This window comes from Staurois parvus, unplaced genomic scaffold (genome assembly GCF_062004578.1).
Source record: "Staurois parvus isolate SC_StPar_1 unplaced genomic scaffold, SC_StPar_1.0 ptg000493l, whole genome shotgun sequence".
Taxonomy (NCBI): Eukaryota; Metazoa; Chordata; class Amphibia; order Anura; family Ranidae; genus Staurois; species Staurois parvus.
The window spans coordinates 1,450,078-1,465,769 of record NW_028318289.1 but is presented as its reverse complement, the minus strand read 5'-3'; the positions used below and the strand labels follow the sequence as shown (position 1 = coordinate 1,465,769).

General features: G+C 41.8%; 1 protein-coding gene across 1 annotated transcript in view; it reads left to right on the top strand.

Annotated features, from left to right (window-relative positions):
- Positions 1-2,713: 2,713 nt before the first annotated feature.
- The window catches only part of LOC149452178 (transmembrane protein 176A-like), a 50,827-nt gene continuing 37,848 nt past the window's right edge, over positions 2,714-15,692 (top strand). The window contains exon 1 of the mRNA XM_089689712.1: positions 2,714-2,871. The gene's annotated coding sequence lies outside the window, so the exon portion shown is untranslated. The remainder of the gene's footprint in view (positions 2,872-15,692) is intronic.

Here is a 15,692-nt window from a genome sequence, read left to right as displayed (position 1 = left end):
AAAAAACTGCTGATCTATTGGGATTTTCTCGCACAACCATCTCTACGGTTTACAGAGAAAATATCCAGTGAGTTACAATTGTGTGGACAAAAATGCCTTGTTGATATTAGAGGTCAGAGGAAAATGGTTGCTGCGACGTTCACATGGTAAGGTCAGAATATGTCGTAAACAACATGAAAGCGTGGATCCATCCTGCTTTGTATCAACAGTTCAGGCTGGTGGTGGTGGTGTAATGGTGTGGGGGATATTTCCTTGATACTAGCAAGGTGTACCTAATAAAGTGGCAGGCGAGTGTATAAAGAGGTACATATTGTGAAAAAGAGATATATGGAGTTACACACATTGTAAGAGAGATATATAGAGACATACAGGGTTTGGACAAAAATATAGAAACACAGGTAAAAGAAGAAAATAGTTACCAAATATGGTGTTGGACCACCTATGGCATCCAAGACAGCCTGAATTCTCCTAGGAATTTACAAATATAAGTCTTGGATGGTTGATAATGGAATCTAATACCACTGTCCATGTAAAAGTCATCCCAGTTGCCGGAGGCAGAAAACGAGCCCAGACCTTGTTCTCCAAAATTGTCCATACTGGCTCTGTGATATTGAGGTCGGGTGACTGCAGCCCCAAGGAAGGTGCAAGACTTTGTCTGCATGCTCTTCAAACCACAATTAGACAGCAGCAGCAGTGTGAATTGGAGCATTATCGTCTTGGTAATAGGCGCTGTCTTTGAGAAACAATGTCTGCACCATGGGGTGCACATGGTCAGCCAAAATTTGTACATAGCTGCTGGCAGTGATAAGGTGATGATGGGGCCTGCAGGATACCAAGATATGGCTGCCCAAACCATGATTGCACCGCCACCATGCTTTACAATTGGCACAAGATAGTCCTGGTCATTAGCTTGAGACAGTATTCACCACACAACATGTCTTGTGGTTGGCAACAGTGTGAGGCTTGATTCTTCGGACCATAATACAGCCTTCCATTGATCGCTAATCCACGATTTTGCACCACTCTCTCCTCTTCTGAGCATTAATATTGGTCACTAGTGGTTTAGCAATTGCAGCTCACCCATAAATGTTTTGCTTATGGAGTTCCCTCCGTACAGTTTTTGTGGACACATGCTTTGGGAGGCTGAGATTGAGCTCTGCAGCCACTTTTGCAGCAGTTGTTTTCTTATTCCGGGTCACAATCCTGTGCAATGTCCTTTTGTCTCTTTCAATCAGTTAACCATGTTGACCGTGGCTATGCATATTAGACGAAACCGTATATGCCGTCATAACCTCTGATCCTGTACCTCACGACATGGCAAATAAATTGGCAACTTCAGTCACAAAGGCACCAGCTAAGCGGCACCAGCAATTTACCCTCTTTGAAGCTCAGTAAGCTCTGAGCTCTGGCTCCATATTACTAGCAGTGCACATAGTGAATGACTAAAGTGAGGCTTCCTACCTGTTAGCTAGGTGTCTCATCACACAGTGGAAGCAAAAGAAAGTTATATCACTTCCGCTTTCAACACAAAACATGTCACTTTCACACGTGCAAATCATGTAGTGTTTCTATATTTTTGTCCAAACCCTCCTGTATATAGAGACACACATTGTGAGAGAGACAGAGACATACGGTATATTGAGACACACACACTGATTTATTGGGGAGTGTAGAGGTGGTAGGAGAGTCAGTGATGTCACAAATCTGCCTCCTGAACTCCAACCCGTGGACATGCCCACGGACTGAAGAGATTCGAAGGGCTCTGACAGGCGATGAGAATGAAAAATGGGGATTTTAATGCTATAAACCAAAGTATAAACAGGTGCATTTCTCTTACAGCTGATGAGGATGGGGTTTAAAACCACTTTAATGTAATGTAATCAGAAGAATTATTTTGTTCATATGGTAGAATGAAAAGAAGTAAAAGGCCATCTGTGAAACAAATGGCAGAGTCGCCCTGTGTGTCTATGGATGGGTTGGAGTCATAAATTTAGATGATCAGATAGCTTTAATTCACCAAACGACATGTTTCATGGCTCTAATTCACCACTTTATCAGTTTACGGTGATACACAATTGTCTGATATTTCTGTTTTCTCTTTCACCCAAGAGTGTGTGGCACACAGACATCCTTAGACACACCGCACTGGGTGCTTCTGCTATTCATTTCACTGAGGGTCTTTTTACTTCCTCTCATTCTAACAGTACAATACCTACCTGAGAAGCCATAAAAGATCCAGGATTGGGACCCCCGTGGCATTGAGAGTGCCCAATTTTACCCCACATGGAGACAAGGTCTTTTCTACACCTGTATTCCCAGAAGGTTGTGTGGTTCCACCCGCATGGTTCAACACAACCTCAATGTATTGTAATTCATGTTTTCCTTTCTTTTTTAAATTTCTCTTAAATTGGGCAATAGCTAAATTTAAATACTTAGTACACTGTAAGGGATCTCCTACCTCTCCCTTCTCTTTGTCTGGTGGATACCTCAATCTTTTTAATGGGTCACTTTTTCGTTCTGATCCCTGAGACCTTTGAGGACCACCACCTACTGAATCCCAGAATTTGTTCATATGGCATTTTGTGTGATGTTTACTGTTTTACACCTTTATTTTAGAAAATACATTGCTGTATTACCAATATTAACATTTAAAAGCTGTCTAAAAATGCACTGCTTGGGAAATTCCAACACAAGAGGAACTAAGAAGATTTTAGTTTAACAGATCAGATATCTGACACCTGAGAAAATGTAGGTGGTTTCCTTCCTTCTCTGCCTCCTTTTATTCCAGAAAGAAAACAAACAGACACAGATACAGCTAAGCTACCAGACCTTTCCTGAAAGAACATAGCTACAACCAGGACACTTTCAAATGTAAGTATATCTATTAGAGAATTTAAGGGTGTCACTAGATATAATGTTTTAGGGAGCAAATTAGAATTCTGTGAGACATTTAATTTGATTGATGTGGGCAGTAGGAGTTTCATTACATTTCGTCCTCATGCACACCGGACGTTTTTGCAGCTGCTGTTTTTGGCTTTTGATGTTTTTTTCCTACAGCTAGTAAACCCCCCAGCATGTTATCCTATGTACATATAAAATAGGTAGTGAGCGCTCTAATAGATGTCAGCAGCTAGAACACAATAGGCAACCACAATGCCTTAAATATAAACAGTCAAACTAAAATAATGAAGTGCAGCGCTAAGAAGAAAAAAGTCAATAGAGTGATAATCTGGTATCACAATGGTGTACTGTAGAGGTACGGAATCCCACGGCTTCCACTTTATCAGAATGACAGAAATGCGCACTCACCGGAAACGCATGGGTTATGCGCATGTGTGATTATGCATCACGGGCAATGGGAACATCAGAATCCAGGCAGCCAGGCGTCTCCCTCACGGTGGGTCATCACAGACTCCTGTAACAGGTCCGGGGGATCCCCTTAAGGTAAGCCAGTTGTTCCCTTCTCCAGGAAAAAACCTCCTCTCAGGATGGCAAAAGTGCTTTCTCTATGGGAGTGAAAGCTCCAGATAGGAGCCCCAGAAAACAAATGCCCAGAATAGTGTAGTATGTTCAAAATCTCAGGTTTAATCATCAAAATAGCAGCAGGGCAGTAAGCATATGGTACATCATGATATGTGAAGTACATAAAGTAAACAAATGCAGTACTGACCCCCAGTGGTGTAAAACGCCGGGCCTCCTCGTGGCTCCGGCGGGTATAAGACGTCACGCTCTGTGCAGTTCCTCCTTAGGCCTTTCGTGCTAGAGGCACATCATCAGAGGGGAGACTGCACAGCAGCGTGACTGACGCCAGTGTAAGAAATAAGGGAACTGGCACATGCGCAATGAGCCGCGGCCATTTTCCCGAAGACAAACGCGCACTGCGCATGCGCGAGCACGGCAGCGCCATTTTGCCGTGGATCCGCGATCTACCATGTAATGAGGAGGAGACAGAGAAGTCTCAAAGTAAAAACCCAGACACGATTGTTAACTATGTCACAGACCCCAGGGAGTGAACTGTAAACAATATGTCACAGACCCCAGGGAATAAATAGTAGATGCTATACCTTTATAGGGAGTGAAAGTGCCAGTATCTGTAATCTTAACAGTGCACAAAAATGAACTATGGGGTATAGAGATCCCCTCAGTGAATGGCATAAGTTATATAACGGACCACGGCAAGATGCAGGATACAAACGCATACATGCTACAAACTTTAGATATAAGGAAATAAGATGAGGATATAAAATTTTAAAACACAGATGTTAAATATATCGTGTATTGGATCTGGCAGAATAGCATATCCAATATCTCAGTGCCAGACCCAGTCAGGATAACGAATAGAAGTCCCATAATAAATATATATGGAGACAACAGAAAGTCAGGATAAAAAGAGGTAAAAAAACCCAAAACACTTTAAAACCAAAAAAATGAATAGAAACCGTATACTCCTTCCTATGCCCGTCGCCCAAATAAACGCAAGAAACAGGGCGGGAGGAGGTAATTAATGATAAAAAAGACTGGTGTAACAGTCAGATTAGATATATGCTAAAACGCCAAATACTAGAAGTTCATACATAAGGAAAAAAATCTCCCATGATACATTTCAAACGCTAAAATGTTATACACATAAATGATATATGCTTGGGAAAATAACTCTCATGCTGGAAATAAACCCAAGGTAATAGTCCAACATAATTAAAGCATAATGTGCAAAGAAAACTCAAATCACAATATATGATTAAATAAAAAATAAAAAATATAAAAGATATGAAATGAGACCGTCAGTTGTTAGCAATGAAGCAATTGACGTCTACCTCAATGTTGTGGCCCAGAGGATGTAAAGTTTGGAGCTCAAACACCCATTTGGTTTCGGCTTGGGAAACTGCCCTGGTTTTATTAATACCCCTCCAATGGTTATTGATTACATCAATCCCAATGAATTTAAGTGAGGAAGGGTCTTTATTATGGTGGAGGCGGTAGTGGTTTGATAATGAGTGCTCCCTGAAACCCTTCTTGATATTGGAGACGTGCTCGCGTAAACGGTCACGTAGACGTCTTGTTGTCCTGCCAATATATTGTTTTTGGCAGGGACATTGTAGTAAATACACTACAAATTTGCTATGACAAGAGATGAAATGTTTAATGTTATAAATTTTTCCAGTAACTGATGATTGGAATGTACTGATTTTCCTCTTTCTGGTATTGTCACACTTACAGATGATGCATTTATTACAGGGGTGAAATCCTTTTAGATCCTTAAACAGAGAAATGTTATTAGGAGGATCCACAACATTTGGTGCAATCATATGCCTAACAGCAGTTGCCTTCCGAAATACAATTTCCGGTTTCTCCGGTAGTATTGCTGTTAGAACCGGGTCCATTTTTAAAATACCCCAATTGTTATTCATTATTTTATTGATTGCCTTATATTGGGTTGAAAAGGATGTGACAAATGGGCAGATTTTTTTCCTTTGATTGTTCCTTGTTTTATCAATCAGCATGGTGTTTCTATTCATCTGCGCCACTACCCGAATAGTATGATCAAGGGTTGTCTCACTATATCCCTTCTCCAGAAACCTGTGTTTTAAGATATTGGCCTGAACGTGAAAAGTCTCATAATCCGAGCAATTGCGCCTGATCCTCATTATCTGTCCTTTAGGGATATTAGACAGCCATTTGGGATGATGACAACTCCCAAGAGGAATAAAGCTATTGCGATCTGTTGCCTTAAAGAAAGATCTAGTGGTAATCCTGCCCATGTAGTTGACAAGAGTCAAGTCCAGGAAATTAATCTCCTCCCGGCTATAAACATATGTGAGTTTGATGTTAAGGGTATTATTATTTAATGAGTTAAAGAAGTTTATGAGAGACTCCTCCTCCCCATTCCATAGAAGCAAGATATCATCGATATATCTTTTGTAAAACAACAGTTCAGGCCAATCTCTGGCAAAAATAAGGTCTTCCTCCCACCTGGCCATAAAAAGGTTTGCCAGGGAGGGGGCAAACTTTGCCCCCATTGCCACGCCCCTTATCTGCAGATAGTAGTCTTTATTAAACCAAAAATAGTTCTTTAACATAGCAAATTCTAAAAGCTCTAGAATGAAATTCTTCTGGGTGACAGGTAAGGGACTGTATTGTGTTAAAAAGAAATCAGCCGCTTCCATGCCATCATTATGGTTAATGTTTGAGTATAGAGAAGCGACATCCGCTGTAACCAGAAAGGTGTTGGGAGAAGTAACTAGGGAGCTGACCTCATTTAGGACCTGTTTGGTGTCCTTTAAATACGCTGTAGTTTGTAAAACGAGTGGCTGGAGGAAAAAGTCCACATATTCACCAATTCTAGAGGATAAAGAACCAATACCGCTTATTATTGGCCTCCCCGGTGGTTTTATGGGGTCCTTATGAACCTTCGGTAATATATACAAGACTGGTAACTGTCTCCTCCTCATTACATGGTAGATCGCGGATCCACGGCAAAATGGCGCTGCCGTGCTTGCGCATGCGCAGTGCGCGTTTGTCTTCGGGAAAATGGCCGCGGCTCATTGCGCATGTGCCAGTTCCCTTATTTCTTACACTGGCGTCAGTCACGCTGCTGTGCAGTCTCCCCTCTGATGATGTGCCTCTAGCACGAAAGGCCTAAGGAGGAACTGCACAGAGCGTGACGTCTTATACCCGCCGGAGCCACGAGGAGGCCCGGCGTTTTACACCACTGGGGGTCAGTACTGCATTTGTTTACTTTATGTACTTCACATATCATGATGTACCATATGCTTACTGCCCTGCTGCTATTTTGATGAATAAACCTGAGATTTTGAACATACTACACTATTCTGGGCATTTGTTTTCTGGGGCTCCTATCTGGAGCTTTCACTCCCATAGAGAAAGCACTTTTGCCATCCTGAGAGGAGGTTTTTTCCTGGAGAAGGGAACAACTGGCTTACCTTAAGGGGATCCCCCGGACCTGTTACAGGAGTCTGTGATGACCCACCGTGAGGGAGACGCCTGGCTGCCTGGATTCTGATGTTCCCATTGCCCGTGATGCATAATCACACATGCGCATAACCCATGCGTTTCCGGTGAGTGCGCATTTCTGTCATTCTGATAAAGTGGAAGCCGTGGGATTCCGTACCTCTACAGTACACCATTGTGATACCAGATTATCACTCTATTGACTTTTTTCTTCTTAGCGCTGCACTTCATTATTTTAGTTTGACTGTTTATATTTAAGGCATTGTGGTTGCCTATTGTGTTCTAGCTGCTGACATCTATTAGAGCGCTCACTACCTATTTTATATGTACTTCTATTTTACCATTATCAGTTTGTAGCTGCTCTTCATTTGTTTTTACAGAGTATCCTACTATAATATGGGGGACATTTTTGATCTCAGATCCTCAAGGGGCGCAATCCCTGAGGATTTCTATACATTAGATAATGATGACAGTGATGACTTAAAGGGACTCTTTGTACATCTAAAAAATTTAACTACTGCCGAAATTAAAACCTTATGGGATGTATCTTTCTTGGAAAAGTATATTAAAGAACAGATGGTTCCCAGATCACTCCGGTGGGACGTACGCCCAGATTCGGAGGATCCCAGTAGCCATTTTGAGTGGTACCAATTTTTTAATAACACTGGTATTGACCTTCTAAAGTTTCTCATTATACGCAAAAAGAAAAAGTTAGCATATTTGGATAAAGAAATCAATTTAGTGCGAGAGAAATTAACCCCCTTTAAAGATAATGAGAAATATAAATTTGAATCCGATAAATTAAAGGTTCATATGGAAGGGGTGGAAAAAGAACAGAAAATTAAAAAGAGGAAAAAATATAATAGAGATTATAAAGATTATTCTGACAAAATGGTTTTTGATTGGCAGAAACAATTAGACCCTGTTAACCAACCAGTCCCTAACCACATACCTCCTATGATGGGACCGAATAAAAATCAAAGCAGGCCAATTATGAGAGATCATGAGTATCAACATTATGATCTACCCACCTACAATAGATATGAACCTTTGCAGAACGTTCATGATGAGAATATAGGATCACGAGATTTCCGTTGGTATTCAAATACCACTAATGCTCGATCTGACAATCACCATCCCTATCCTCATAATGAATATGATAGGTCGTATGGGAATCAATACCCCTCGGGGTCGTATAATTATGACCAATACCAACCTCAACAGTTTAAAGGGCAACATAAAACGCAATACTCATCTCCCAGGAATAATAAAGGGGGTAAAAACTACAACAAAGGTACTTACCATAAACCCAAACATGACAACTCCCGATCAGGACCAGCTAATTATAATAACAATAAGAACAATAATAAACCATTTAACAACAACTTTAGACCACCACCTAATTCGGATTACTATTACAACCAGCAACAAAATCCTGATTATTATCAGCAAACTACCAATTATCCCCGTCAGCCTTTTTTAGGGGTGAGCAATACAAGAAAAAGAAGGGACACAGGAGGGGAAAGAGAGGAGGGAAGAGAGCAAACGGACACTCCAAAGAAAAGGAGGGTGTAAAGACACAAGGTATCTTTAACCTTAGTGGAACTAACCTTACAGAAAAAGAGCTTCACTTGCTTGATAAAGGATTGAAATATGCTCCATCAAAAAGCCTTAATAAGTTTGAAACCTATATGGACATACATAAGTTCGCACGACAATTGTCCCTGAAAAGGTATTTTGCGAATAATCCTATCAATGGGGATGTATCGATTGGAAAATATACTCATTCTAATCTACGCAATGCATCCACCTATAACCCTCCCCCACAAACTCACTCGTATGTGAATCTATTTAGAGACAAGGTCCTGAAAGAATTGAGGGAAATACCATTTAAGAGACCTTTTGACAGAACAGGCGATACTAAAGCCATTAAATCATTATTAGAAAGGAAGAATTTGGTAATAAGACCAGCAGACAAAGGTGGGGGTGTAGTGGTTCTCAACAAGGAAGACTATATTAATGAGGTTAACAACATTTTGAGCGATAATACCACTTATGCTCGTTTACCTAAGGATCCTAAAATAGAGTACAAACGTTCTCTTAAAAACATCATTAACAAGGGGTATGTAGAGGGTATTCTGAATAAGAAAGAAAAGTCCTTTTTATGTCCAACAGCACCCAAGTTACCAGTCTTGTATATATTACCGAAGGTTCATAAGGACCCCATAAAACCACCGGGGAGGCCAATAATAAGCGGTATTGGTTCTTTATCCTCTAGAATTGGTGAATATGTGGACTTTTTCCTCCAGCCACTCGTTTTACAAACTACAGCGTATTTAAAGGACACCAAACAGGTCCTAAATGAGGTCAGCTCCCTAGTTACTTCTCCCAACACCTTTCTGGTTACAGCGGATGTCGCTTCTCTATACTCAAACATTAACCATAATGATGGCATGGAAGCGGCTGATTTCTTTTTAACACAATACAGTCCCTTACCTGTCACCCAGAAGAATTTCATTCTAGAGCTTTTAGAATTTGCTATGTTAAAGAACTATTTTTGGTTTAATAAAGACTACTATCTGCAGATAAGGGGCGTGGCAATGGGGGCAAAGTTTGCCCCCTCCCTGGCAAACCTTTTTATGGCCAGGTGGGAGGAAGACCTTATTTTTGCCAGAGATTGGCCTGAACTGTTGTTTTACAAAAGATATATCGATGATATCTTGCTTCTATGGAATGGGGAGGAGGAGTCTCTCATAAACTTCTTTAACTCATTAAATAATAATACCCTTAACATCAAACTCACATATGTTTATAGCCGGGAGGAGATTAATTTCCTGGACTTGACTCTTGTCAACTACATGGGCAGGATTACCACTAGATCTTTCTTTAAGGCAACAGATCGCAATAGCTTTATTCCTCTTGGGAGTTGTCATCATCCCAAATGGCTGTCTAATATCCCTAAAGGACAGATAATGAGGATCAGGCGCAATTGCTCGGATTATGAGACTTTTCACGTTCAGGCCAATATCTTAAAACACAGGTTTCTGGAGAAGGGATATAGTGAGACAACCCTTGATCATACTATTCGGGTAGTGGCGCAGATGAATAGAAACACCATGCTGATTGATAAAACAAGGAACAATCAAAGGAAAAAAATCTGCCCATTTGTCACATCCTTTTCAACCCAATATAAGGCAATCAATAAAATAATGAATAACAATTGGGGTATTTTAAAAATGGACCCGGTTCTAACAGCAATACTACCGGAGAAACCGGAAATTGTATTTCGGAAGGCAACTGCTGTTAGGCATATGATTGCACCAAATGTTGTGGATCCTCCTAATAACATTTCTCTGTTTAAGGATCTAAAAGGATTTCACCCCTGTAATAAATGCATCATCTGTAAGTGTGACAATACCAGAAAGAGGAAAATCAGTACATTCCAATCATCAGTTACTGGAAAAATTTATAACATTAAACATTTCATCTCTTGTCATAGCAAATTTGTAGTGTATTTACTACAATGTCCCTGCCAAAAACAATATATTGGCAGGACAACAAGACGTCTACGTGACCGTTTACGCGAGCACGTCTCCAATATCAAGAAGGGTTTCAGGGAGCACTCATTATCAAACCACTACCGCCTCCACCATAATAAAGACCCTTCCTCACTTAAATTCATTGGGATTGATGTAATCAATAACCATTGGAGGGGTATTAATAAAACCAGGGCAGTTTCCCAAGCCGAAACCAAATGGGTGTTTGAGCTCCAAACTTTACATCCTCTGGGCCACAACATTGAGGTAGACGTCAATTGCTTCATTGCTAACAACTGACGGTCTCATTTCATATCTTTTATATTTTTTATTTTTTATTTAATCATATATTGTGATTTGAGTTTTCTTTGCACATTATGCTTTAATTATGTTGGACTATTACCTTGGGTTTATTTCCAGCATGAGAGTTATTTTCCCAAGCATATATCATTTATGTGTATAACATTTTAGCGTTTGAAATGTATCATGGGAGATTTTTTTCCTTATGTATGAACTTCTAGTATTTGGCGTTTTAGCATATATCTAATCTGACTGTTACACCAGTCTTTTTTATCATTAATTACCTCCTCCCGCCCTGTTTCTTGCGTTTATTTGGGCGACGGGCATAGGAAGGAGTATACGGTTTCTATTCATTTTTTTGGTTTTAAAGTGTTTTGGGTTTTTTTACCTCTTTTTATCCTGACTTTCTGTTGTCTCCATATATATTTATTATGGGACTTCTATTCGTTATCCTGACTGGGTCTGGCACTGAGATATTGGATATGCTATTCTGCCAGATCCAATACACGATATATTTAACATTTGTGTTTTAAAATTTTATATCCTCATCTTATTTCCTTATATCTAAAGTTTGTAGCATGTATGCGTTTGTATCCTGCATCTTGCCGTGGTCCGTTATATAACTTATGCCATTCACTGAGGGGATCTCTATACCCCATAGTTCATTTTTGTGCACTGTTAAGATTACAGATACTGGCACTTTCACTCCCTATAAAGGTATAGCATCTACTATTTATTCCCTGGGGTCTGTGACATATTGTTTACAGTTCACTCCCTGGGGTCTGTGACATAGTTAACAATCGTGTCTGGGTTTTTACTTTGAGACTTCTCTGTCTCCTCCTCATTACATGGTAGATCGCGGATCCACGGCAAAATGGCGCTGCCGTGCTCGCGCATGCGCAGTGCGCGTTTGTCTTCGGGAAAATGGCCGCGGCTCATTGCGCATGTGCCAGTTCCCTTATTTCTTACACTGGCGTCAGTCACGCTGCTGTGCAGTCTCCCCTCTGATGATGTGCCTCTAGCACGAAAGGCCTAAGGAGGAACTGCACAGAGCGTGACGTCTTATACCCGCCGGAGCCACGAGGAGGCCCGGCGTTTTACACCACTGGGGGTCAGTACTGCATTTGTTTACTTTATGTACTTCACATATCATGATGTACCATATGCTTACTGCCCTGCTGCTATTTTGATGATTAAACCTGAGATTTTGAACATACTACACTATTCTGGGCATTTGTTTTCTGGGGCTCCTATCTGGAGCTTTCACTCCCATAGAGAAAGCACTTTTGCCATCCTGAGAGGAGGTTTTTTCCTGGAGAAGGGAACAACTGGCTTACCTTAAGGGGATCCCCCGGACCTGTTACAGGAGTCTGTGATGACCCACCGTGAGGGAGACGCCTGGCTGCCTGGATTCTGATGTTCCCATTGCCCGTGATGCATAATCACACATGCGCATAACCCATGCGTTTCCGGTGAGTGCGCATTTCTGTCATTCTGATAAAGTGGAAGCCGTGGGATTCCGTACCTCTACAGTACACCATTGTGATACCAGATTATCACTCTATTGACTTTTTTCTTCTTAGCGCTGCACTTCATTATTTTAGTTTGAATGTTATCCTATGTGTCCATGCACACATAGATTGGAATCAACATTGTTTGGCAGGGACATGTTTTGGCTGGAAAAAAAACCCAGGACTAGTGGATTTCTAGAGTTTTTTAGCTGTAAAAATGCTCTAACGCTGATAAACTTGGCAAAACACGGTAAAACGCCACAAACCAGGGTTTTTGGACTTTTTTTTACCAAAAAAAGATATTTTTTGGTAAAAAAAACAGCTAAAACATGCAAACGCAGACAAATGTGGGAAAACGCTGCTAATTGCGGCAAAAGCCAAAGGCTAATGTAAAAACTCTAATGTTACTGGCGTTATCAAAACATCCAGTGTGCATGAGGGCTAAATGTTCTCATTCACTAAAATGCTTAATAAATGCATTTCTTTCCTTTGACTGCATGCTTTCTGAATCACGGTAAATCATGCAAAAACAAAAATTACAGTGATAGTATCTTTTGGTGCAGAAAGGGTTGAGCTTCCTAGTTACGTATTAAGTAAGGTTGAAAAAAAAACAAACATACTGTATGTCCGTTGAGTTCAACGGATAGACAAAATAATTAAAAACCTGCAAATATATGAGTCAACCCTGTGACTTTGTAGCAAACAAAAATACCAACCATAAAGGATATAAATGTAAATTAAAAATGTTATTATACAATGTATTTAAAAAATTGAATAAAAGCTCTGGTCTCTATACATGCAATTTGTACACCTTCCACAATACAATGTATGAAGAGCATCACTACATATCAAAGTTCTTATGCACCATAGGGCTCCCAACGTGTTTTGACTATCAAATAGTCTTCATCAGGGTAAAAGTGGTAAAGTGGAAAGTGCTACTTTCCCCTGAAACGCATTGGATAGAAACCTTTCCGTATTTGGAGATTATATCTCTTTTCCTCCAGACATAAGGAGTGACCCTTGTCCTCTGTGATGACCTCAGGTTGAATAACTCTACACCGAGTTCACTATATGAACCACTGATGACAAGCAAAAGATCCAAAAAAAAAGTGATCTTTTGCTTTGAAAAAGAAAAAAAATGTTTACATCCGTAGTGAACCAGATGTGAAGTTGCTCCAGTCCGCCATGATGATAGAGGTGATCAGAGACAATAGAGTCTCTCACTGAATCTATCTTCAGACAGCTGGACCGTAGGATCGGTTCTCAGGTGCTCCGGTTTTAACAGTAAGCCTAAGAAACACAGACGCCCCCCCACCCCTGGCCCCTGACCGTGCACAATAGTGCCCACAGAGCTTTGTATCTCAGCATGAATAAACATGGGTCATAGAGATTAGCGCAGCTAGTCAGGGGCATAGCTACAGGGGTTGCAGGGGTCATAGAGATTAGTGCAGCCAGTCAGGGGCATAGCTACAGGGGTTGCAGGGGTCATAGAGATTAGTGCAGCCAGTCAGCGGCATAGCTATAGGGGTTGCAGGGGTCATAGAGATTAGTGCAGCCAGTCAGGGGCATAGCTACAGGGGTTTCAGGGGTCATAGAGATTAGTGCAGCCAGTCAGGGGCGTAGCTACAGGGGTTGCAGGGGTCACAATTGCAACCCGGCCCTCTGTACGCCTGGATAGGAGAAGAAGCAGGGGCCACTGCATATAGAGGAACCGATCTCTCCATGTTCCTCCTGCAGCAGCTGAATGCCTGTGGGAGGGAGAGAAGGAGGCAATCAGTGGCTACAGCATGCAGAGCTCTGAGCTAAGTTAGCCCTGACAGTTTCCCCCCCTCTTCCTGCATGGATTGGGACAGGAGAGAGAGCTGCGTCTGCTTCTCCTCTTTCTGCCCCTCCCTCTGCTCCTGTGTCTGCCCTGCCCACACTGCGTGATCGGGAGGTTTGAAGCCCAGGCAGAAGAGGAAAGGTGCGGCCTGACGATTCATCCATGCCCCTGTAATCTTTTTCCTTTTCTTTCCTTCCCCTTCCTTCCTTTTTAGGCCCCTGATATCTCACCTAAGCTCCCCAACGGGGCTCCTAAAAAAAATTCTAAAAAATATTTAAATAAAAAGAAAAAAAAAAAATTGACATCAGTGGAGGAACTAACGGAATCACAAAAGTCGCACTTGTGGTTGGCCACTGGACTCAGAGGGAAGGTCCCCGGTTGGGGGTCAGGGGGGCCCTTCATGATTTCTTGCACCGGGGCGCTGAAGGTTCTAGTTACGCCAGTGCAGTCAGTGTTCTCATACCCACAGGGCGGCTCCAAATCCTGTACGCGTTAAGCTCCTGTACCAGAGCTATCTTAGTGTAGCGTAACTATTTTTGCATGTCATGTATCCGTGATGATGAATACTGAGGAGGAAGGTGTAAGAGGAATAGTTGATGCTACAAATGCCCAAAAATCACATCACGGTGGTGGAGGAAATACAGCTTTATTGGATACTGAAGGACCATTATATTGTTTTGAATTAAGGGCTGTCATGTTATTTGATAGGATTGCTCTACATCATGGGGGATATTATGTTGAAGTGTGTTAGGATTACAAGGAGCATTAGTGAGAAAGTTATAGGCAGGATTAGTGTAAGGCCCCTTTCACACGGGCATTCTGTTTTTTTAAGTCACATTTTTGGGCTCTTTCACATGGGACAAACCCATTCAGTGGATCTGCTTGCTCAGCCAGGGGAGCTCCCCACTGAGCAAGCGGATGACAGCTCTGTGTCCACTTCGCTGCTGCAGAGCAGACACAGAGATGCTCGCTCTCCTCAATGGGCTGTCGGATGAAAACATCCCTTTTTGGCAGATCGGATCAGATCGTATGTCGGCGGGTGTAAACGGACACATGCAGGCCAGTCACATTCCACCACCCCAAACTCACTTATCCATGTCTTAATGGACCTTGCTTTGTGCACTGGTGCGTAGTCATTTAGGAATAGGAAGGGGCCATATCCAAACTCTTCCCATAAAGTTGGCAGCATGAAATTGTCCGAAATGTCTTGGTATGCTGACGCCTTAAGAGTTCCCTTCACTGGAACTAGAGGGCCAAGCCCAACCCCTGAAAAACAACCCCACACCATAATCCCCCCTCCACCAAACTTTACACTTGGCACAATGCAGTCATGCAAGCACTGTTCTCCTGGGGGCAACCACTAAACCCAGACTAGTCCATTGGATTGCCAGACAGAAGCGTGATTTGCCATGCCAGAGAACATGTCTCCTCTGCTCTAGAGTCCAGTGGTGGCGTGCTTTACACCACGGCATCTGACGCTTTGCATTGCACTTGGTGATGTAAGGCTTGGATGCAGCTGCTCGGCCATGGAAACCCATTCCATGAAGCTCTCTA